General features: G+C 49.5%; 1 long non-coding RNA gene across 2 annotated transcripts; it reads left to right on the top strand.

The window, feature by feature from the left end:
* The first annotated feature begins 20 nt into the window (after window positions 1-20).
* Window positions 21-23,481, top strand: LOC116286084 (uncharacterized). Of its 2 annotated transcripts, none has more exons than XR_004195843.2 (3): window positions 21-564; window positions 670-751; window positions 22,965-23,481. It is a non-coding gene; the product is annotated as an uncharacterized lncRNA (long non-coding RNA). The 2 variants fall into 2 exon arrangements; XR_012065805.1 differs by lacking the exon at window positions 22,965-23,481 and adding an exon at window positions 2,889-4,709.

The following is a 23,481-nucleotide window of genomic DNA, read 5'->3' as shown; positions in this document are numbered from 1 at the left end:
GGGCGCGCCCGGTCCCAGCCCAGAGCCGCTCGCCTGGTACCCGAGCCCGACGGCGGCGGAGGCTGGCGCGGGGTGTGCCCGGCCGCCGCCCCGGGAGCTGGGAACCGGGCGAACCCCGGTGCTTCTGCCCCCTAGATGGCGGCTGTCTGGGATCTTTAATCCGGATGTCGCAAGGACTCCGGGAGACAGCCTAGGACGGCTGTTGTTTTCGTCCACAGGAGCCTCGGTCTGCAGAGGAACTTAGCCAGGCCCTCGTTTGCCCGGGGTCTGGAGTCTGAGCCGGCTGGCACTGGCCACCTTGGAGGCCGGCGTCCCCGGGCCGCTTCTCTTCCCGGGCTCCTTCCTTTCCTGGGCTCCGGAGGGGGTCAGACCTCCCCCGATGCTAATGGCTTGGCTGTCAGAGCGTCGGAAGGACAGCTGGTACTCATGAGCTCTCCAGAGAGCCCCCGTCACTAAAGGCTGAGGGAGACCCCTGAGCCCGCGGAGCTCCAGGCCAAAGAGGGAATTCTAGGGCCGGGCCCAGGAGGCTGAAAATAAGGACAACAAAGTAACAGCTAACACTGAGTGAGCACTTTCTGTGTGCCAGGCACTGCTTTGAGCTCATTACCTGTAGTTGCTCACTTAATTCTCGCAGACATTTAATGAGGGAATATTATTACTGTTTTACAGATGAGGAAAGTGAAGCACAGAGGCCTTAAATCTCTCTGGGTCTCAGTTTCCTGAAAATCCAACACTTCTGAAGGAATACCAGGTGAGTCATAAATTATTTTACTGAAATAACATCTAAATCGTGAGTAAGTGGCAAAGTGTAGGAGTGAGACCAGGAAAATGTGTTTTCCGGATGCGCTGCAGTGGGACAATTACATTAGAAAAATTGCTGAAGAATCCAGAGGGAAAATGGCTTCTGAATCAGCTGCCCACGAATTTTCCTCTTAAAGCGCCCCCTGGTGGGAAGGGTGGGAAAGACCTCCGTCTTGGCCAACTTCTTTGGTGGTCAGCCCTGGAAGGGATGCCTTCCCAGCCTGTCTGTGGAAATACCAGGTTTGCCCGCAGCGTGAGAGAGCCGGTCCGTGCGGGCAAGGGCAGCTTGGCCCCTAGACATGCAGCTGGAGGGGTCAGTCACTGAGCCACCGTCCTGACTGTTGGCCCATTGAGAGGCCACTAAACAGAGGACTGTGCAGGCATTTGTGGCGTGTGAACCACGTGGCAGAGGCGATGTTGGGCAGAGGTGGAACTGGAGGCGGCTGGTGAGCAGTGGCTTGAAACTCCACAGCAGTCCCAGAACTGCTAACAACGTTAGAAACTCCAGCATCAGAGAGAAGACGACATAGCACAAAGCTGGGTCCCCATTTTGCCCCCACTTTGAATTTGGAAAGTTCTTCCTAGTGCTGAGACAAAGCCTGCCTCCCAAGAACCTCCTTCCTGGCTGAGAGCCCTGTTTCCAGGGGAGAGGGCCTCTGATGCCCCAGGATGGATGAGCTCATCAGATACTGTGCTGTGCGTGTGCGGGGGCGGGGGATCCCGGGGGCAGCCGGAGGTGGGTGTTGGCTCTGTTTCAGAGCTGCCTCTGCAGCTGGAGTTCAAACCGCCACCAGCTACTGCCTTGGGTGTGGCCATGGCTGTGGGAGCATTTTTGCTAGAGTCCTCACACCACCTTTTCAAGTCAGCAAATAGCTTTGAGGCTATTTGTCCTTGAGAATGGTGTACCCCCCTAGTAGGATGCAGGGACATTCAAGGCTATTGTTCCAGAAGAGCCCCTTCCTCACCAGTTCAGTGTTCAGCTCCAAGGCCCAGGTCTCCTGTGGTATCCTCTGCTCCGGCGGTTGGAGTCTCTACTCACATCACGTGCGATGGCTCTCACCACCTCGTGTTGACTTCAGCTTTCTCCCAGAGAAGCTGCCCTTGTTTGGGGCCAGCCGCACCCTCCATGCTAGCCGTCAACAATGTGATGTTAAGCCCTGGGGGGTGTTTTAAAGCTTGTATTTAATGATGTTGTAGAAGGAACATGAGCTTTGAAGTCAGGCCTGATTGTAAATCTCAGTAATATAATTTACCAGCTAAAGTGTCAAGGCAAATTTCCTCCTCTAGAAGCAGCGGTGGTGGCAATGGTGGGGAATATGGGGGACCGTGGAGAAGATGACAAGGACACCCATCATGGGACTTTTCACAAACAGGAGGCATGGGCCACCCAGACACCCGATTCTTCAGTGATGGTGGCCTCAGCAGGATCTCAGAATCTGCCCCCTAAACCTCCCTCCCCCCAGCACCGTCCAGTCCCCAGGGCCTTGCTTTGGCCTCAGGGACACTCTCGGTGATGTGCCACTCCCTCCACTGCTGCAGGCCTTTCTCTGACTTGGTCCCAGAGTGACAGTCCCCCCACTGTTGGGGATTACATGACGGGAATCGCGGGGGACAACTTAGTGAGCAAAGAAAATGTTTAAAGGAACAGCAGCTAATACATTTGAGGGATGTCTAAAGAGTCAGATGATTAAGTCTGGGAAGGAAAAGACTGTAGAAGGAACTGGTGAAAGACAGATTGAGAATTCAGTTCAGCCCTGGGAGAATTTCCTGTGGATGGAAGTGTCAGAGAGGGAAGCTGAGGCGCTCAGGGGTCGCCGTCAGTAAGAACCCTGAAGCCAGACTGCTCGGGGGCTCATCCCAGCTCTTCCACTTGTGAGCCTGGCCTTGGTCCCTCTGTGCCTCAGTTTCCTCATCTGTAGAATGGACATAGTCATACCCCCTTGGAGGGCTGTTATAAGGATTAGGTGAATTACTGACCTGTGGTGAGTGCTCTGAAAGACTCGCTAGCATTATTTTTCCTTTGAAATGAAAACTTAGAGAATTGAGGAGCATGAGCAGGGGGACCATAGGGACCATTTCTTTTACAGGTGAGGAATCCGAGCCCAGAGAGCTGTTCTCCCGATCGCCCCCGGACAGATGCTCCGGCCTCTTGCCCACCACCAGCTCCTCTCTTTCCAAGTTGTCAGGACAGCTTCCACTGCGCTCCTGGGAGTCTGGGTCTTGTCATGGCAGCTGGGCAGGGTCACCTGGCTTGTCTGTGCATCAGTCAGGGTGCTTGGGATGGACAATCCAACTCAAAATAGTTTAAGGGGGAAAAAAAGGTCAGTGCTCATGTAACAGGAATTCTGGGGGGCCTTCAGGCACGGGTGGATCCGGGGCCTGACCCGACTCCATCAGGACGCTGTCTCTCCTGTGTGTTCCTGCGGGTGGGCTTCATTCTCACCCAGGTAGGCTCTCCTCGTGGGGGGCAAGGGTGACCACCTGCAACTAGGAGCTTACACTGTCCTCGTGTTTTAAAATGTTGGGTTTATTATTAGATCTGGCGAGGCCAACAGATCAGGAGACAATTGCCACCGAAGAGTTAGTTTTTCTCCCGTTCCCGAGAGGACGGAGCTCAGTATGCTTGCGGGGCCATCCGGGGAGGCTGCACAGTCGAGGCAGAGGGCACAGCTGGGAAACAAACGTGGGCAAGAGCCTTCACTGTGGTTTTTGTGGGAAGGAACTGGGTGAGCCAGGGAAGCAGGTTAAGCAAGGATGGGCTGTTTTGAATAATTTCAGGGGGCTCTTGGGTCAAGGGGCTGCCCATAGGTGTCTGACATCAGGCCCTGGGGTGATTAGGGCAGGGAGACAGTGGCCCTGAGTGGGAGAGCCAATGAAGGAGGCTGTTGGGGGTGTGGGCTCTGCCTGGTTAGTCTGCATGTGAAAGTCTCACTAGTTTACTGTCTCTAGGAACTGGCTAGCCCTGGGAGGGGCAATCTTGCCAGGCCCAGATATCAAAGCATCAGAAACACAGAAAATTGAAACAAATAAACAAACATCACTTACAACTATCAACGCCAGTAAAGAACTTGCCTTTCTCCATGTCACCCGCTGACACCTGGGAGTGGCTCTGATTGGCCCACTTGTGTGATATGCTCAAACTGCAACGCTGGAGAGGATGTGGAGAAATTGGATCTCTCATCCTTTGTTGGTAGGAACAGTCGGAACACGGTCTGGCGGTTTCTTTAAAAACTCAGTACTTAGCATATGACCCAGCGGTGTCACCTTTATCCCAGAGAAGTGAAAGCTTATGTCCGCGCAGAAACCCGTACACAAATGTTCGTAACAGTCTATTTGGAATAGTCCCCTCAAAGTCAACCTCAAAATGTCACACAGTGTCTGATTCTATTTATACCACCTTCTTGAACGACAAAACTGGGGAGATGGAGAAGAGATTCCTGGTTGCCAGGGGTTAGGGGTGAGGGTGAGTGGGTGGGAGGGTAGCCCAAGGGAAAGCTTTGTGGGCTGGGATGGTTATCTTGAATGGGGTGGTGGTTGCAGGGACCTGTACGTGTGATAAATGGCATAGCGCTACCCACACATTGTAGCAATGTCAAATCCTGGCTTTGATGTATTTGATATGCTAGAGTTATGTAAGATGTCATCATTGTGGGGGACTGGGTGAAAGATACATAGGACCTCTCTGTCCTATTTTTGCAACTTCCTAAGAGTCTATAATTTAAAAATGAAAAGTAAAGAGATCTTAAAGAACTCAGCTCTGAGGGGAAATAAAAACTTTCTGGGGGGCTCCAGCCATGTTAGGTCAATGAACAGTCACAGTTGCCTGGAGGGGGATGTATGTGGGTCCTGACTCTGTTTTCCTGCCTGTGTCCTAGGAGAATAAAGTCTCTGTTTTGCTCTCCCATCGACCCCAGTTGCAGCCATGATTGTGCTGTGTGATGCGCTTTAGAGATAATGAACTTGGTGAGCTTTAGAAATAAAGACCATGGGTCTATAGAAGCAAAATTGGTGATGGAATTTTCTGTATCCACCCCAAATGAATCCTACCTGACAGACTGGAAAACATTGATAATGTTCAGTAAAACAGTTAGGAGACAAGCTTAAGTGCCCTGTAATATAGTAACCATACACAAATTGCCTGGGAATCAAAGCAGGAAGAGAAGAGGCACAACTGAATGTATCTGTGCTTTGACAGCAGTAGAATTAAGGGTACCTGTCCCTCATCTGCTTTTTAAACTGTTTATGAAGTTGTTTGTGGTATTCTTCTTTATTTTAAATTTCACTTTATTATTTAAATGGATGCCTTGAGATACACTCTTTCTCCCTTGCCCCCCAGCAACCACTTTTGATTAGCGTCTTGTGTGCACTTCTGTATTTTCTTGAAGTAAATCCAAGCAAGCCTGAATAATATTCTTATTTTTCCTCATTCTCCTGGAAAAGTAGAGGACTAAACACACTGTCTCTGCTCCTTTTCTCACTGAGGGATTTTTTTCAAATCCCTGTGTGACACTTTTTTTCTAAACAAAGGAGGGAAAACCAAACAAGCAAATAGAAGCATAAATGCTGTGACTGCGAACAGAGCAAGTGAGCTCAGTCCTGCCCTTAGAGGCTCCCTGGCTGGGCAGAGAGCAGGCCACCTACCCTCGCTTCCCATCTTTCTCCGCCTTGTTTCCGAGTGAAATGAAGGACTCTCATCCTTTGCCATTTACCTGGCAGGCATTGCTCCCCCACCTCGGCAGCTGGGCAAGTATGTTTCCGTGTTAGTTCATCAGGTTTGGGGACAGACGCGAATGGGCATCTGCTAGCTGTGCCCTTGCCATTTGCTGTCCCCCCCCCAAAGTAAGTAATTTTGAACCATGCAAGCAGCCCTGGTCATAGCCGAAACCCACTTCCCTCCCCTTTCCTCCCCTACCAAGGCAGCCTGCCCTCTTCTGCCTGTTCTTTTGGCTGCAAGAAACAATCCCAATCCGTAGGTCTCCTGGGATCAGAAAGAGCTTCCCAGCTGAGAGGTCCATCCCGGCTGCCCTGTTCCCGTCCCGGTGCCGACCCCGCAAGGCAGGTCTTGTCTGGGGCTAGGTTCTGAAAGCTGGGGGTGTCTGGGTGTGGCTGGCCATACACCCTTGGAGACAGGACTGGGCTCCAGAACCCTGAGAGTAGGATGCTGTCGGGAACAAAGGGTGTCCTGATATCAGGAAAAGCAGCAGAAATGCCAGCGGCTTCCCGCCGTGTCTTCTCTTTCCCGCACCTGGATATGGCTCTTGGGACAAGCCCTGGGGAGGCGAACTGCATGGAATTTTGCCCCCCAGAGGGACCTTATCTGTCCTTAGGACAAAAACACCTGCAGCCCTGGCTGACAAATCCTGGTGATTTGGCTCTGGAATGCTGGAATGCTGGAAGGAAGCCCCAGCCCGCAGGGCACCCTGGATGTCGGGGTACAGGCTCCAGAGCCAGCTGCCTGTAGTCAGCGGATGGCGGCCTCTGGGTACCTCTGTTTTCTGGTAGAAAATGGGTAAAACAGCCATCTTTTCTTTTGTCACGAGCTGCAGCAGAAACAAATTCGATCAGATGGCAAATTCGGGTGTCCCTGCTGAGGAGGGGGTTGATGCACAGGGCTGGAGCAGCCAGTAAAAAAGATTTTTTGCCCCTGAATCTTGAAGCCCTCTTGGCCTAGCTGTTATTTCTTCATCTTTTGTTAGTGACAGAGATATGCAAACGACTTCCCTGGCCTCTCACCTCTGCCCTGAGGAAACCTAGAGCTCAAGCTGATTGCAGCTGTGGAGACAGCCCCTGGGCCTTGCAGGGGGTGCGGGGGAGAAGGCGAGAGCGTGGGGACCCTCGCGGGAGGCGCCGCCTCCAGAGGGGCACCAGCTGAGGGCACAGCAGGGACACCAAGCCTCCTGTCGCCAGGTCTAATTTTTTAGGAGAAGTTGGAACCCACATTTCTATTGACGTTTCCTAAAGTTGCAGCATTGGCAAATGATTAAAAAATCTGTCAAACATCGCAAGCCAACCAAAACAGGTCAGAGGGCCAGATTTAGGCCTCAGGCTGCCAGCTGGTTGACTTCAGACCCAGACCTCTTCAGGCCCAGTGCTGTCTGCTGGCGGCCACCTGGCCGTCTCTGCCGGTGGCGGGAAAAGGTCCCTGGACTTGCCGTCCCCACTCCGAGCTGTCACTCAGCTATAAGACACTGAAATACTGCATCATCATCATCATCATCATCATCATCATTATTATTTTACTGTATGGCAGAGGGAGCTATATTCAATATCTTCTAAAAACTGATAACGAAAAAGAATTTGTAAAAGAGTGTATGTGTATAACTGAATCACTTTGCTGTACACTAGAAACTAACACAACATTGTAAATCAACTATACTTTAAAAAAAAAAAAGATCTGGGAAAGGGCAAGTCCAAGCAGAAGGAACTGTAAGTGCAAAGGCCCTGAGGAGGAGAAGGCGTGGCGATGCCGCACCTAAGAGGTGGAGCTGCTGGGGAGTCAGCGGGCGGGGGTGTGCAGGTCACAGAGATACTCACTGGCTTGGCAGAGCATGTTCTAGTTCTACGGGAAACGCAGTTGAGAAGCCGCGCAGGACCGGAAGATGCTCACCTTGGCTGTGAGATGCGCTCCACATCGCCAGCAGGTAGAACACGAGCTCCTTGGGTCCACACAGGCGGGCGGAGTACCAGGTGGTGCGGTCCCGCTTGTCCGCACGTTCACCTCCATGTCTCGCTGCTCCAGCGGGCGATGCACTTGGCCCCTGTCCCCTTCCAGCACCTGGAGAACAGGTCTCAGGTGTCCGTGGCGCGACGGCTTGGACCCCCGGCTGAGCAATCACGGGCGGCGGCGGTGGCGGCAGAGCCCCTGCCCTAAAAAATACTCTTTGAGGCCTTCATGTTTGAAGGAGTTTTGGAAGTCTGGCACCTGTCTTTCCCACGGTTTCGTGAGCCAGCTTGAAATGGCCTGTGTGCTCTGTAGTGACACTTGGTGACCTCCAGCCAGGCCTGTCACTTCCCTGTAGGCCTCAGTTTCATCTTCTGTAAAATGAAGGAGTCCAGCTAGACCCTCATCCAGATCAAACCTTTGTTGGTTTTAGGACCAATTTTTTTTTTTTTTTGGAGAGGGGAGGAGTTTTCATATCATGCAATTAAAATGCAACCATTTCACCCATGGTTTTAGCTGAGTCTTTAAGGCCGCACTGTCCAACAGAAAAAGGATGTGAACCTTGAATATAATTTAAAATTTTCTAGTAGCCACCTGAAAAAATCAAAAAGAAGGTGAAAGTAATTTTACTAATACCTTTTATTTGATGTAATATGTAAAAATATTATCAGTTCAACATGGTATCAATGTAGAAAAATATTGATGAGGTGTTTTACGCCGTGTTTCACACCAAGTCGTGGAGAGCCGGTGTGTATTTCACGCTCACAGCACATCTCATGTGCTCAGTAGCCCCACCGGCCCGTGGCTGTCACGTTGGACAGCATGGCTCCAAAGCAAGAAGTGCTAACTATTCCAACATTCCCAAGTGAGATGCCAGGTCACCTAAGGTATTGGGTGAGACAGTGCTTATCCTCTCTTCCTCCCACCAGATTTTTCTTTCCAGTGAAGAAACGTCTTCACAGACAGATCAACGACACTACCTTTGGTAACCCAGCATGCACTGCTCTCTGACGCAGGCGGTCGGCCAGGTGTCTGTTTCCACCATCTGTCCATCAGCTCTGGGGCCAGTTCCGAGTAGGCAAGCCCTGCAGGGGAGAGATGTTTAGCTGATGTTTAGAGGACCGGCACCTCCAACCTTGAGAGCCAACGGGGACATCTCTTCTGGCCCTTACCCCACCACTGCCCACCCTGAAGGACCCAGAAGCAGCTGTGAGTGGCAGGAGAAGAAGCTGCAGGTGGGGAACAGAGAAGACCCCCACCACGACCCCTTTCCAAAAGCTGGCTCCTGGCCTGCAGCAGCCCTGGGTGGGAGAGTTAGCTTTAACTTGAGATGAAGTTTGGCAGTTTGGCCGAGGTTGTTCCACTGGGCTGGGTAGTCATTCCTGAACTATTTTGGTTTCTGAAAGCAGTCAGAGGGTTTACTTTATTCCAGCAAAGACACATTGTGTGTGTTGGTGGGTGGGAAATGGAAACTGGTAAAACAAATGGGACCGTTAATAATTGTTGAAGCTGGGTGATTGTGTGTGTGTGTGTGGGGGGGTTCATTATACCATTTTCTTGATTTTTAGTGGTGTGTGAACATTTCCATAATACAAATTTTTAAACAAGGACCAGAGGACTTTTTGAAATTGAGAGTGAACAGAACAGGCACAGAACCTGCTGGAGAGTCTGGACAGGATGCGAGCAATGGGCAAAAATTATGGGCAAAAATTGCAAAAAATAAAATTGTTTTCTGGGCACATCACATGAGCCCCACGTGTCCAGTGCACTGGTTATTTTTCCTGGGTGGTTGAGTTTATAGGGTCTCATCCTCCAGTCTTCGCCTTCCCCATTCCCCAGTCTTCTGGCTGAGACTCCCAGCAGGGCCTGGGCTCCCCAACTATTCTGAGGGGTTTGGTGACACAGTAGCTCCTTGGGAGAGACAGCCGGACGGATGTTCCTGAAGTGCAGAGGCCCTTGGCACAACGTCTGTGAAGATATTGAGCAGGGCAGTGACCGTTAGTCACTAAGGAGCATTTGACATTTTGAAATGAACTCACGGTTTCTCATAAATACGCTCAAACGCTGAATCACGCCTGGGGCAGGGTGGCTGAGGCTGGGGGTTGGCAGAGGTGCTGTGAGACACTTGGTTAAGTGTCTGGACGTGCGCACATGTCTAAATGTGTATTAGGTGAGCAGCGCGGGCCCTGAAGGTGCCTCTGTTTGGCACGTCTGTCCCTGAGACCCACCGCTGGGGCCTCCGTGGGCCTTTTCACCTCTCTGAGAAACAAGCCTTTCACTTAGAGATTGACTCTTTTCCCTGAGTGTTATAACATACTTTTTGAAGACTTCCCAAGTGTTAGACATTGTCCAATGCTTTGTGTGAATTATTTAATCGTCACAGCAATGCTGTGAGGAGAGGATTATCATTGCCCTGCTGGGCGGATGAGAAACAGGCATTCCCCGAGGTTGCGGCTAAGTGACTTGCCCAGAGACACACAGACCGACCAGACTCAGCCCAGCCACCACCGTGGGATCCCGCCTCCCAGTGAGCGTCAGGACACCAGGCTCATGAAACAGACAAGTCCAGAAATGCCAGGTGTCTGGGGAGGCTCTAGGTGGGTGGGGCTCCCAGCTGAGGTCCTGGAAGAGTCCAGCATTGCATTTCTTATGGGACATTCCACTGCTTGTATGGTGACCTGTGTCCCCTGCCACAAGGGGGTTTGGAGGTGACCTGGGAGAAGAATTGATTAAGACTACTTTGTGATGAGGGCAAATGTTTCTTTCAAAGTACAAGAGAACAGTTTGCTGGGCTAACCCTTCCCTCTGCCCAGGTGGTTGCCTTTGTTCCTTCCTTCAGTGGCCCTGCAGAGGCCCTCTGAGACGCGAGCTAAGAATGTTGAATGCTTTTGAGGTGACAAAGTGCTTTCCTGACACCATCCTTCTTCTCTCTCCATGATATAACAGCAGGCATTTCAAGACCGCTGTAGAGATTAGGAAGCAGAAGCCTATGGCGGCCAGGTCTGCCGCTGGGCAGCTCAGCCAGGACCCAGAACACAAATGCGAAATCAGGTTTTCCAATTAAAAAAAAAAAAAGGAAAGAGAAAAGAAACACGAAACTGATGAGCTTTTGTACAACCACCCTGTGTTTTAAGGATTTCTTTCAAGCCTAGTTCCTCTGCGCTTTCCTTTTATTCCCCTCTTTTTTAAGGTTTTCATTTATTTTTATTGAAGTATAGTTGATTTACAATGTTGTGTTAGTTTCAGGTGTTCAGCAGAGTGATTCAATTTTACATGTATGTGTGTATATGTATATTCCTTTTCAGATTCTTTTCCATTATAGGTTTTTTAAATAGCATTATTATTCTTTTTATTGTGCATTATAGTTTGTTACAAGATAGCAAATATAGTTCCCTGTGCTATACAGTAGGTCCTTCTTCTTCATCTATTTTATATATAATAGTGTGTATATGTTAATCCCAAACTCCTAATTTATTCCACCCTCTACTCCTTTCCCTTTTGGTAACCATAGTTTGTTTTCTATGTCTGTGAGTCTATTTCTGGTTTGTAAATAAGTTCATTTGTATCATTTTTAAAAAGATTCCACATATAAGTTATATCAAATGATAATTTGTCTTTCTCTGTCTGACTTCATTTCTTGATAATCTCTAGGTCCATCCATGTTGCTGGAAATGGTGCTATTTCATTCCTTTCTACGACTGAGTAGTATTCCATTGTGTATATACATCACATCATCTTTATCCATTCATCTGTCAATGGACATTTAGATTGCTTCCATGTCCTTTGTGCTTTCTTGTTAGGCACACATCCCTTTCCTCCCTCCTCCCAGATCTTCTTGCTGATGACTAAGCAAAACCCTTTATTGTCAGTCGCCTTGGAAAATGAGGGCAGCGTTATAGCTGGACTCATCAGACTGTGTGAGCACAAGTCTGGATGAGCAGGCTTCCGGGTCCAGATTTCGATAAATGCAGACAGTGCCAAGCTGGTTGATAATTTAAGACTCAGTAAACTTGAATTTTCTTGGCGTACTTAGACTCATCACAGGGACAAAGAGTTCATTTCAGCCTCCTTCCTTAATGGTCTGAGTTGGGAGGCAGATGGGGCGGGGAGGGGGTGTGGCTTTCCAGCCACAGGGTCATCTTGGCCCCACACGCCCAACAGGAGCCCTGGGCAATAAGGAGCCCCCTGCTGAGAGGGGGAAGCCCTCCTGCTCCTGTCTGGTTTCTCCGAGCTCTCTTGTGGGTGCTTTCGCCTTTTTCTCCTCCTTTGCTGTGTCTCCATGGCCCCTGCCCCCTGCTCCCTGCCACCTCCCCTGCCCCCCACCAGACTTGGGAAACTTGGCCATCCCAACCCTGGGGGCCTATAAGGATTTCCTGTTAGCCAAGAGCTTCAGCCTCCAAGGCTTCCTTTGCTAACTTGCTAACGAGGATGCAGAAAGGTGCAACGGACTTCTCCAAGGTCACACAGGGCTGAGATGTAAACCCACATTTTCTGTGATGAGTCCAAAGTCCTTCCATTCCAGCGCTGAGAAACAGCAACCCTCCCTCCTTAATTCTAGTGCCAGTGATATCTTTACGATTCATCTGTCAGTGAAGAATTCTTAGATTTTTGTTCACAAATACGTATCTCCCCAACTAGACTCTAAGCCCTTTGAATCAACTTGATATGTTATCAAACAAACAAAACACGGCAAGCCGGCAAAAAACTGAAAACCAGGAAGTGTGCCTTGTCCCTGGGTAGGACCTTATCTTAAATCTCCTGATCCCTCCTATTGCCCCCGTACCAATCCCCCCACCCCAACAGCTAGTGTGGGGTCTGGGGTAGGGTTTCTTTTTCCCACATTCTTTCTCACAGGTGCCTCATATAGACTTTGCTCATTGAGAGCTCCCCAGATCTGGGGATTGCTCATTTGTGTGTCTGTGTGTCTGTGTTAGTCCTACACAAAGAACAAAATCCGGTTGCTGTGTTTCATACACTAATTATCCTTGATGCTCTCCTTGTCCCATGTTTGGCCAGTTGGAGTTCTACTTGGCTCCTGTGACTTTGACAGCTTCCTTTCCATCCCAGGTGACAAGATACTCCAGGCTCATGGAGCACAATTCTCGTCCCAGGCATTTCTCCCTGAAGCTCTGGTTTCTCTCAGTGGGAAATGGAACGTTATGGTCAAAGTCTGGTTACTGAAAACAGTTAAAAAGATTCCCTTGTGTGTGTGTTCTCACCCCAGTCCACTTCCTCCCCCTCTTCTTGTTTATACTTAATACATACTATGCTCCTCCTTTTTTCTTTTTTTTCTTTTTTTTATATTTTTTAAAAATTTATTTTATTTAAACATTTTTTTTAATTTTTAATTTTTTTTTGGCAGGGAGGTAATTAGGTTTACTTATTTATTTATTTTTGGAGGGGGTTCTGGGGATTGAACTCAGGACCTTTTGTGTGCTAAGCATGTGCTCTACCCCTTGAGCTATACCCTCCCCTCTCCTTTTTATTTTATTTTATTTTATTTTATTTTATTTTATTTTATTCTTATTTTATTTTATTTTGGGGAAGAAGGGGGGAGGTCATTAGGTCTATTTATTTTATTTATTATTAGTTTAGTTTTAGTTTTGTTTTTTTTTTTAATGGAAGTACTGGGAATTGAAACCAGGACTTCGTGTATACTGAACATGTGCTCTACCATTTGAGCTATACCCTCCCCCATCTTCTTTTTATTTTGAAGTCCAATATTTCACAATTCTATGTCTTGGTGTTGGTTATTTGGGGTCAATTAAGTGGCACGTCCTTTCAATTCCTTTTAGACGTTTTGTTTGTTTTCTCCAAAGTTTCTGGGAGAAAAGTGTTCCTATCGCCTAAAATAGTTATAGTTTTGAATTTGCCTGTTTTCTCTTTTACATGTCAACATTTTGCTTTCTATATTTAGAGGCTATTTTGATCATGCATGCACAAATTTAGATTTGCTAGAACGTTCTGGTGAATCAATCTTATTATCATTATGAAATTCCTCTTCACTTTCAGTAATGCTTCTTGATTTTAAATCTGTTTTTTTCTGATATTAATATGGCTACTCTGACTTTCTTTAGGTTTTTGATTGGTATGTCTTTTCTTTTTCAGTATTTTAACTTTTAACCTTTCTGTGTCTTTTTATTGTAAGTGTGCTTCCTATAAGCATCTGATAGCTGAGTTTTGTTTTTATCAAGTCAGACTGTCTTTTAATTGGAGCGTTTAGTCTGTTTACATTTAATATAACTACTGATTCCTTTGGGCTTAAGTATGATTTGCTCTCTCTTTGCCCCAGTTCATCTGTATTTCCTTTTTCTTTCTTGTCTTCTTTAGTTCTTTTAAAATTATTTCATCTTTTCTTTTCTTAGTTTGGTAGCTAAACTTTTTAAAACAATATATGATTTCTAGTGGTCAAACTTGGAGATTACAATACTTTTTTTGAGTTATCAAATTCTAAAAGAAATGATAACTTTTACCTTTTCTCAGGCAATATGAGAACCTTCGAACCTTAATTCCATTTACTCCGCTTCTGATAGATATGCTATTGTTATGAACCCCTGCCCAGCAGCCTAGGAAGCCTTGAAGATCAATGCTCAGGCTCTCCTCTGCTCTCTGTGAGTCAGCACACGCACCCAGGCTCTAGACCCCTACCTTACCTACCTGAGTTTCTGCTCTCCATGAGATCTTGGCCCAGTAATTTTCACTCTCACGTTTGCTCTCTAATGCCTCCAGTGATTTTTATATTTAGACCAGCTTTTCTGGTTGTCTTTGGTGAAACACATGGTCTGATTCACCTACTCTGTCATTAATGGCAGTGGAAGTCTGGTGCTGCTAACTTGATGAAGAGCCGCTGAGCGGGTATGGGGCAGGTGCTGCTGCTCACAGAGCAACCTAAATCCCCATGGTGTCTGGGAAGAGTGACCCACAGACCTGTGGTGGTGCTGCTCTGGGGGCAGGTGTGTGCGTCTGCCAGCCCTGGGAGCTGTACGTATTGCTTATCTGCCTGAATAAACACAATCCAAAAGGGTACCCGAGGTGGCCTGTGCTGCCTGGAGCAGCTTCTGGATCAGTGAGCAGGGCCCAGTGCCATGCGGGCCTCCCCAACCTCAACAGGTCAATATGAAAATAGACTCTTTGTCCACCTTCACAATGAGGGACACAGCAAATGCTCAGTGCAGCTTCAAAGACCTGGGCCAAGGGTCCGAGTCAGCCTGTCCTTGCTGGCAGGGGCGGAGGAGAGGTGAGGGACAGGCCATTCCTGGAGCTTCTGGGTCATCCCCCGTGACTACGAATGAAACTGCTGTTGCAGGTGGGGGCTCTGTGTGACCCTCACTGGCCAGGGCACAGGGCACAGGGCACAGCTCGGGTCTGACTCCACACCTCACACAATGCCATTTTCCTGGTGTTATGAGCTGAATTGTGGCCCCTGGCAAAATCTACCCATTGAAGTCCTAACCCCCGGGACCGCAGGATGTGACTGTGTTTGGAGGTGGAGCCCTTAAAGGAGCAATTAAGTAAATAGGGTCATATAGGCGTCCCTAATCCAATAGGACTGGTGTCCTTGTGAGAAGAGGGGGAGACACCAGCGGTGCAAATGCACAGAGGAAAGGCTGTGCAAGGACACTGGAAGCAGGTGGCCACCTGCAAGCCAAGGGAAGAGGCCTCAGGAGAACCATCCGTGCCGACACCTTGACCTTGGACTTCCAGCCTCCAGGACTGTGAGAAAATGAATTCTTGTAGTTTAAGCCCCTAGTCTGTGGTACTTTGATAAGGCAGCCTCTACCAGACGAATACGCTGGGGGTCAAACCCTCTCTCCGTTGAAGGGAAGGTGGTGGTGAGAGCTTCTGTCCTCCCGGGAAACACCGTCCACCCCACCTGGCCCTGAGTATCAGCCTTTGTTCCCTCTGTTTGGTCTGGGTCTGCTTGCCGGGCCTATTTCATCCTCTCTCCCAACCACCCCCTTCACAGTGAGAAGGTTCTAGCAGGTTTCTGTTTCAGAGGCCAAGGGCCCAGATCGCTGGGGTTTCTGTCCTCAGGGGACCTGGCACCTCAGTTCCCGGCTGTGCTGGAAGCAGCAGCAGGACCCTTGGTTGGACTTGCTCCCGGGATCCCCACACTTACAGTGACAGCGACACTTAGCTGCGATATGGGCTCGTTCACAAATTCTACACCCCTCACGCTGCTGCGTTTCTTGTCTGCTCCTGTGGACACTGGGGCTCTTGGGAAGTGTGAGTGACCCAAACCAAGCTGTGGTCCTTGCCCTCCCAGCCGTGACAACCTGGTGACCCTCAACCCAGTAGCGGGGGAGGCTGGTGAGCCCCTAAAGCCTCAGTCCCCCAGGGAGGAGGTGGGGAGCAGGCGAGGCGCCGGCTGCACACCCCTGGGTGGTGACCTCACCTGCTTGCAGCCACTCCCAGGAGACCGCGGGTGTTCAAGTCGCATCTTGTGTGCTTCATTAGGCAACAGCACATACATGAAATTCACTTTTTTACTCATTGACCCCAAAGCACTAGAAACAGATTTCAGACCCGAATAATGATGCTGGTAATAAACAGCCCCGGCTTAAACTCAGCTGCTGGTAAACATACAAGTGATAACACAGCTCCCACAGGCACCCTCTCTTTGCTGGTCCTAAGCCCTAAAAGACTGTTCTGTAATTCTCCCAGCATCAACCCTCATCCTAGATTATTCTGGATATCTGATTCAAACACCAAAGCGGTGATTTTTAAATCTGAGTCAGGTACAAGCCTTTTTTAAACAAAGGAAACCCAAAGTCTAATTTCCCCCAGGGCTAATTTAAATCCTTTTGCTTATAATATTGCTTAAATAAGTCTGGACATAAAATTATTTAAACTCCGTATCCTTAATAGCTCTTACATAACGCCAAACCCCAACCCGTGTACAAATGAAATACAGATAGACCCTGCGACGCTGCTGAAACTCCACTTAGCACGCTTACTTTAACGTGACCTCGGGGTAACTTTCTGAACCCAAACACTGAACATGACGCACAGTGACACCACCCGGGTGGTGCGATGACAAGGTACTTGCCTGTCTTCCCTCGACTGCAGAAACTGCAAACTTCTCCCTTGTATTCCTAGGACACCATGATGTTCTTGAATGAAAGCCTCTCCTCCATTCTTTTTGTTCTTATCCCATTGTAATTTTTATTTATTTATTTAGAACATTTTTAGTGGAGTTGATACAGTTGTATTAGTTTCAGGTGTACAGCAAAGTGATTCAGTTATACATACATATGTATATATACATATATATACGTTCTTTTTCAGATTCTTTTCCATTATAGGTTACTACTCCATTCTTTCTAAAAATACTATTTGGCCCTGAAAGCTTCGGAAACAGTTATGAGATGATCTTTTATCATATGATACGGAACATGTTTACATTCATTTTTAAGATTTTCATCCAAAAGTAAGTTAAAATTCTCACAGTGGGGGTTACAGACCTCCTGAATAAGGCAGGTGCTTCTCAGGGTGTTTGGAGACCCCAGTGTTAAAATTCCTGGCTTTGAGGTCCTGGCTGTCATGTGAGCTCTCTTACTATTGTTTCCAAGGACTCGTGCCCTGTGGGGCCGAGGATCCCCCTAAGGTGCCCAGGCCTGGCTTGTTTTTGTTTTATCTTCTGTGGGTGGAGCCGGGCGCCTTGTACGTCTGCAGTTCAACCAAAACACAGAGGGCTCTTTGCCCCAGGGATCGTTCCCTGGGCCCCCAGCTGTCCCTGGAGTGTCCCCAGGTCTCTGGGAAGGGCCTCTGCCACACAGCTGACCCAGTGGGGGTCCCGGCTGCTGACTGGGTCCCCCCCAGAACAAAAAAATAGCACTTCAGTCCTTGGGAAAAAACTAGCGACTCACATGACCGGAATAGCAACTGGGGACAGATTTAAAAACAGAAACACCTGCCTCTGAATTGTGACAGGAAATGAGATTTCAGAAATGCCACAGTGAGGGTGGGGGAGGCAGCTGCCCCTCCCTCGTATTTCCCCTGCTTTTGGCCGCCAGCTGGGCCCGTCCCCAGGGAAGGCGGTGGCCGCCCCGGGCTGGCGCTGTCCAGCAGCGGGTCCTGCCCGCCTGGCCCCAAGGAGACTCCTGACTCCAGGGTGTGGACGTCTAGGGCGGTAACAGGGAGCTGGTCCTGGAGGGCAGGGGGCATGTGGCCCTGAGACCACCGGGACCGGCCTTCCCTCGGCAGCTCCTGGCAGGCCCTCTTGGCAGATGACATCTCTTTAGGTGCCTCCACGGGGCTTTTAGGGAATGTGGAGGGGTGCTGTGTTCAGTCTGGGCGTCTCCAAAGTGGAGTACCGCATACCAGAGGGCGTGGAAGGTGATCTGTGAGATCGAGAAAGGAAATAATATTTCATCTGTTTAGCTTAACGGTTTACTTCCAAAATGAAAGAGAAAGCCGTACAGCGTTATTAATGCTGAGTGCCCATGGACTCTGGCCCCCTGGACTGGCCGTGTGTGTTGGGGGGGTGGAAGGGGGGCCTTGGGGGGCAGCAGAGGGTTGTGGCAGGGAGGGGTATCTTAGCACACTGCAACTTAGATGTGCCCACTGAGGGGAACTGAGAGATTCTGTTACCACTTTTGAAGTAAATTAACTCTCACGAAAAGGCCAAGTGGCTTTACAACATTGTGGAAAGGAACCTTGGACTGAAGAGAACACTGGCATGGAAACCATGGGGAGCAGCCCCACGTGGCAGAGCCGACCCCTCCCCGAGCCCTGGTGCGAGCTCGCTGTCAGCCACGTGCTTTCAGCAGATCTGACAAAGAGCTGGACCAAACTGAAATTACCTGGAAGACGAAACGACTTATATCCATAAGCATGCCCGCTGATGTTGCTGGAAGTGTGTGTTGAACGACGAGAGAAAAACAAGACATTGCAATATGTTGTTAACTTCATCTTTTGCTCAGCCTTCAAAGTTTTTGTTGTAAGATTTCTTTTTTGATTTTACACATAATATAATAATGGTATCTAGATACGTTTATAAAATAAGATCATCAGAATTTGTGTGGATGCCTGAACAGCTTTCCGGCTCCCGCGGGAAGAGAGGACACAGAAGCTTGAGGACAGCTGATCTCAAATTTCAGAAGCCTCAGAATCACCTAGAGGCTTGTGGAGACACCGGGTGCTGGCTCCACCCCGGAGTGTCTGGTTCAGGAGGTCTGGGATGGGATGTGAGAATTTGCAGGTTCCCAGGTGATGCTGTTGGTCTAGGGCCCTCTGGTCAGTAGAAATGACCACAGCCTGAGGGGACACACTCTGAAGGTGAGTGAGGCCCACTTCTGCCACATCACCTTCCTCTCAGTGAAGGCAAGTGTGTCCCTGAAGACCAGGGACACCCCTACCCTGCCACGTTGCCTGCACATTGTCTTTAGAGCTGGATTTCTTCACCTGAGTCTTGGCAATCACCTCTAGAAAGAGCATCAGGACTGCCTGGCTACCTGGGGCAGGGAGGGGAGGAGCAGGGGCTTGCAGCTTGTCTCCTGGCCTCACCCGGAGGACATGGGGCTGGGAACACGCAGGCTCTGATGGCAGGGAGGTCTGATGGGGTCCCTGCATGGCCACACACTAGCTTTTGACCTCAAATCGTCAATAAGATAACCTGTGTGCAACAGGACAAAAATATCTTGGTCTTCTTCTCTTCTGCCTACTAAGAAAAGTGGATCTTGTTGGCTGAAGGCTCTAGTCACCGGGTCAGCCGCGTGGTGGGTCTGTGAGCCTGGAGGGGCTGACCTGCCCTAAGAGGGAGGTTGGGGAGGGGGCTGGAGCCAAGCAGGTCAGAGGCTGCTGGGAGAGAGGAGGAGGATGAAGCCTTGGCCAGCACAGGGGAGACCCAGAAGGGAGCTATGAGCCCTGGGGCACACCCCATGTCTACCACATCAAAGCCTCAGCCTACAGCGGCAATCTTCTCCTCCGTTGGACTTTAATGTTTTAAAAACAACAAAGCAATAATAAAAGCCCTCAAACGTAACTGCAACGTGGAACAATCTGACCTCTCAGCCTCCTTATGGTGGGCACAGAGCCTCGCAGGTAGACGTGGGGAGAGGAAAAAGCTAATATTGGGGTGACTCGCCAGCTCACCCTCATCTGGCTTTTAAGAGCGTTAAAGCCACAGCTCTTGTGAGGTCCAAACGGCTGCAGTGGGTGCTCCCGATGCAGGCGCTGCAGACAGCCCAGTGGGGAGCTGCCCCCTTCTACACGGGCCCAGCGGACTGCAAGGGACAGACTGCAGGCAGCAGTGACCTGTCTGTATTCCCCACTTCCCTGCCTGGGACAGTCACTGTTGCCCCACACAGTCCTTTTAGCAGAACCTTTACCCACAAGGCACAGCCACTGGCCTGGGACACCTTTGAGCAAAGGTCTGGTTCTATTTTTGTATGCTTATGAGCTAAGAATGGTTTTCACACTTTTAAATGGTGTGCTATTCTTCTCAAAAGAAGAATAATATTCTGTGACATGTGATAATCATATTGAAATTTAAAAGTCGATGTCCATGAATAGTAATTTGTTCATTTGTTATGGGGTCTATGGCTACTTCCCATGCTACAAAGGCAGAGTTGACTAGTTGTGACTGAGTCTGTTTGGCCTGCAAAACCTGAAATATTTATTATCTGGACCCTTTGCAGAAAGAGTTTGCTGATCCCTAACTTAGAGAAACCTTCCTTCCAGGAGCATTTGCACTTGAATTCACAATCATATCTTCAGCAAAAGAGATGAAACTCTAATGGTAGAATTTAGGCATCTATCTATGACAGGTGGCTTCTTCTGGATCAACTATCCAGGGGAGGGTGTGGGGAAAGTGAGAGCCAGGTAACAAACAGGCAGAGGCAGCAGGATGTCAAATAGAAGACTGGGGTTTCACATTCCAGCTTCAACTAATAATTATGTGATTTTGAGCAAAAAGGCTTTTCATGTCCTGGTGTTTTTCTTATCCATCCAAGATCTGTCCTCTTGACCTCAAACAGGAAGGTAATAATAGCTGTGAACTGTTTTGAGACCTAAAGCATCATTCAAATACAAAGATCAGCCAGTCCTGACAAGGAACATCTCTTCCTTCCAAGCAAGGGAAATGGTGGTGTTGGAGGTATAGGCAACCTGTTCTCATCCCACATGGAGACCCTTGGTTTGACAACAAGACTATTTAGACCCTTGGCATTTGTACAACCGGCATTTTAGCCATTCCCAGAAGGTCCCTGAATGGTGTATTTGCCATTTGCTGAGGCACAGATCTGAGTTTCTCACTTTCTACTTAGTGAATCTAGTGGTTGGTCCAGGACAGCTCACTGCTCTCTTGTTATAACAGATACAGTAACTCAGAAAGTGATTAAAAATGTTCTTTATAAATAAATGCTCTGTATTCATGATGTTGGCCACCTCAAAAGTCTCAGGAGAGCCTATTCATGAAGGATGTGGGTCTCCAGTAAAGTGTTTATATGCAGTCGGGAGACTGGCCTGTGACAGACGTTTCTAGAAGTTATCCAACATGCCTTTAAGAACAACTTGAGGAAGTGACTAAGACTTTTATGGCAGTCTTAGTTTCCGGCTCCTAGAAATAGCGATTCCAACAGCCTTTGATGACAAGTCACTTGAGAGAGCTTGAGGCCAGCAATGGATGACAACCATATTTGACCTGGATCACCAAAGTGTGATGCAGTCTGAAATGCAACCACACCCTGCAATGGTCCCAGAGCTTGCAGCAGAATTTGCACCTGGCTTATTTCCGTTCCACCGATGGATCTTGTGTGTTCTTAAAAATGCACGCCACTGCAACACCGGAGTCCACGCCAAAGACAGCTGCAACAAATTGTATCACCTGGACTTTTTGTTTGGAACAGCTAGCCCGCGATGGCAGTGCAGATTGACCAGTTGTGTGCTATTTAAAACCCTTCCTACTCCTTTTCTCACTTGTGCCAAGGGCACACAAAGCTGCCCAGAAGGAAGGAATTCAATCAGCATTAGAAGAATACACTGAAGTCCTGTTTCCTAAACTTGAGGGGACATCTGAGTGGGAGGGGAGACCCAGCTAGCAGGGCAGAGTCCACTTTACGTGTCTTAACCCAGGCAGAAAGCAGGGCCCGGCTGACTGACGTTAGTGGGAGGGAACAAAGGAGGCTATCTGGGTAGCAAGGAGAGTCCCGGGAGGGGCATGGGCACAAGGAGGTGGCGGAAACACTTCCTAAGGGTTTATCCTCGCCCGGACTTTTTAGCTGATGCCCACAGCTCACCCCTTAGCCTGGCCCGTTGGGGACCCTGGCATAATGGGCTGCAGGTGGGACCAGTCATCACCCTGTCCTTACCAGAGTCTCCATCCCTGGCCAGAAGCCTTATCTTGCCAAGCTACTCTTTTTATTGGAACCTCCCGTCAAGTATCTGGACCACGGGGCTGAAAGTCACCTCTAATGTCTCTCACTGGTTAGTCTCAGAATGAATCCATTTTTCCCTCTCCTTGTCGCCTCTCCCTTTTGGAAAACGGCACGTGGATCCTATTCTGAACTCAACGCGGGGTTTGGGCTGGCTGGGCAGGATGCCTTGTGTACTGACACCTCCATGTGGCCAGTGCCCTGCCTGGCTTCATTTTGGGGGCTGACGACTGCACCCCCAGCCTGCCTCCCAACTCGGAACAGCGCCGCTGCTCAGGTCAACCCTGAAGCATCTAGTCAGGATAAGGTCCTCTGCGGGCTCCTGGCCCTCATAAAGCCTCCACGATGTCAAAACTCGTGGGGATGGTGGGAGGGGAGGCAGTGGTGTGGGATCGAGTCCGCCCTAAGAGGGGCCCCACGCTTCTCGTGGCTAAGGGGGCGGGGCCGACCTCGCAGGTGATAGGACGCACTGCAGCCCCGCCCCCTCGCTGCAGCCCCGCCCCTCGCTGCAGCCCCGCCCCCTCGCTACAGCGCCTGCGCGGCAGGTGCTCAGTACCGCCGGGTAACGCGCGCGGAGGTGCAGGAGCCTGGTGATTGCACACCGCGGCATAGGCAGGTATTTTTTATGAATAAAATATTTCTCCCCTGGGGACTGTGTTTTATCATAGTCAATATAATCTGTGAATCCAGAGAGCCTTAAACGCTGCAAACGTCCTAAGGAAAGGCAGGCTCCGGGTGGGCACTGTGAGGGGCTGTTCCAGCCAAATGGGCAGCAGGGGCTCATCTCCCCCAAACCTTGCTCTGGCGTCAGAGCCTCATTTCCAGTCCTGGCAGCCTCGCTGACTCTCACTTCCCCTCCTCTGCAAAACGGGGTAACCGCCCTGCTTCTAGAACTAACTGGCGGAAGGATCAAACATAAGGGACTCCTAAAGGGACTCCTACAATGAATAAAATGGAAGTGAGGCCAAGTGAGCGCGTCAGAAGCTCCCAGGTGTGAGGACTCTAGAGCAGAAAGCCTCTCCCTGGCTGGACTGTCAGGATTTCTCCCCTATTTGTGTCATCTTTCCTGGTCAAAATACGCTGTTACTCATGCAGAACTTTTTGCTCCTCTTTTACCTGCGCTTTAGAAGCAGCTGCAACCACGCAGCCTAGGAAGCCCTCAAGAACCTGGCGGTGGGAAAGTCTAGGCGCTCGCTCAAACGGGAAGGGGTCTGCAGGAGCCCGAGGAGAACGGCCAACTGGTGGGAAGCTGGAAGATTTTTTACATGACGCAGGCTTCGCGGACTGTGAGAGTGTGACGGATTCTTAAAGACCTGGATCCCACCTGCCTCAAATGAAAGCAGTTTAACGCCAGAGGTATGGGATATGTGATAAGTATCTTCCAGGCTCACCGGTTTTACTCTTGGAAGTTGTATGTGGGAAGTTTAGTAATTTAAGGTATTTTGATACCAAATATGGATGTTTGGGAAATGCAAATTGTTCATTGATCAAGATTAAACACAAGGCTTCTAGAAATTTCGGGCTTACAGCTTAACAAGGCTGGCTTTGGAGAGTGTGATGTCGCCACCCCCCATCTCCTCCACACCGCCCCGCCCGGCCCACCCGGCACTGACTGCATCAGGACCTCAAGGTGGAGGTCCAACG

The sequence above is a fragment of the Vicugna pacos genome, chromosome 30 (genome assembly GCF_048564905.1).
Source record: "Vicugna pacos chromosome 30, VicPac4, whole genome shotgun sequence".
NCBI classification, from domain to species: Eukaryota; Metazoa; Chordata; class Mammalia; order Artiodactyla; family Camelidae; genus Vicugna; species Vicugna pacos.
The sequence above is the reverse complement of the archived record's forward strand: the minus strand, read 5'-3'. Positions and strand labels throughout refer to the sequence as shown.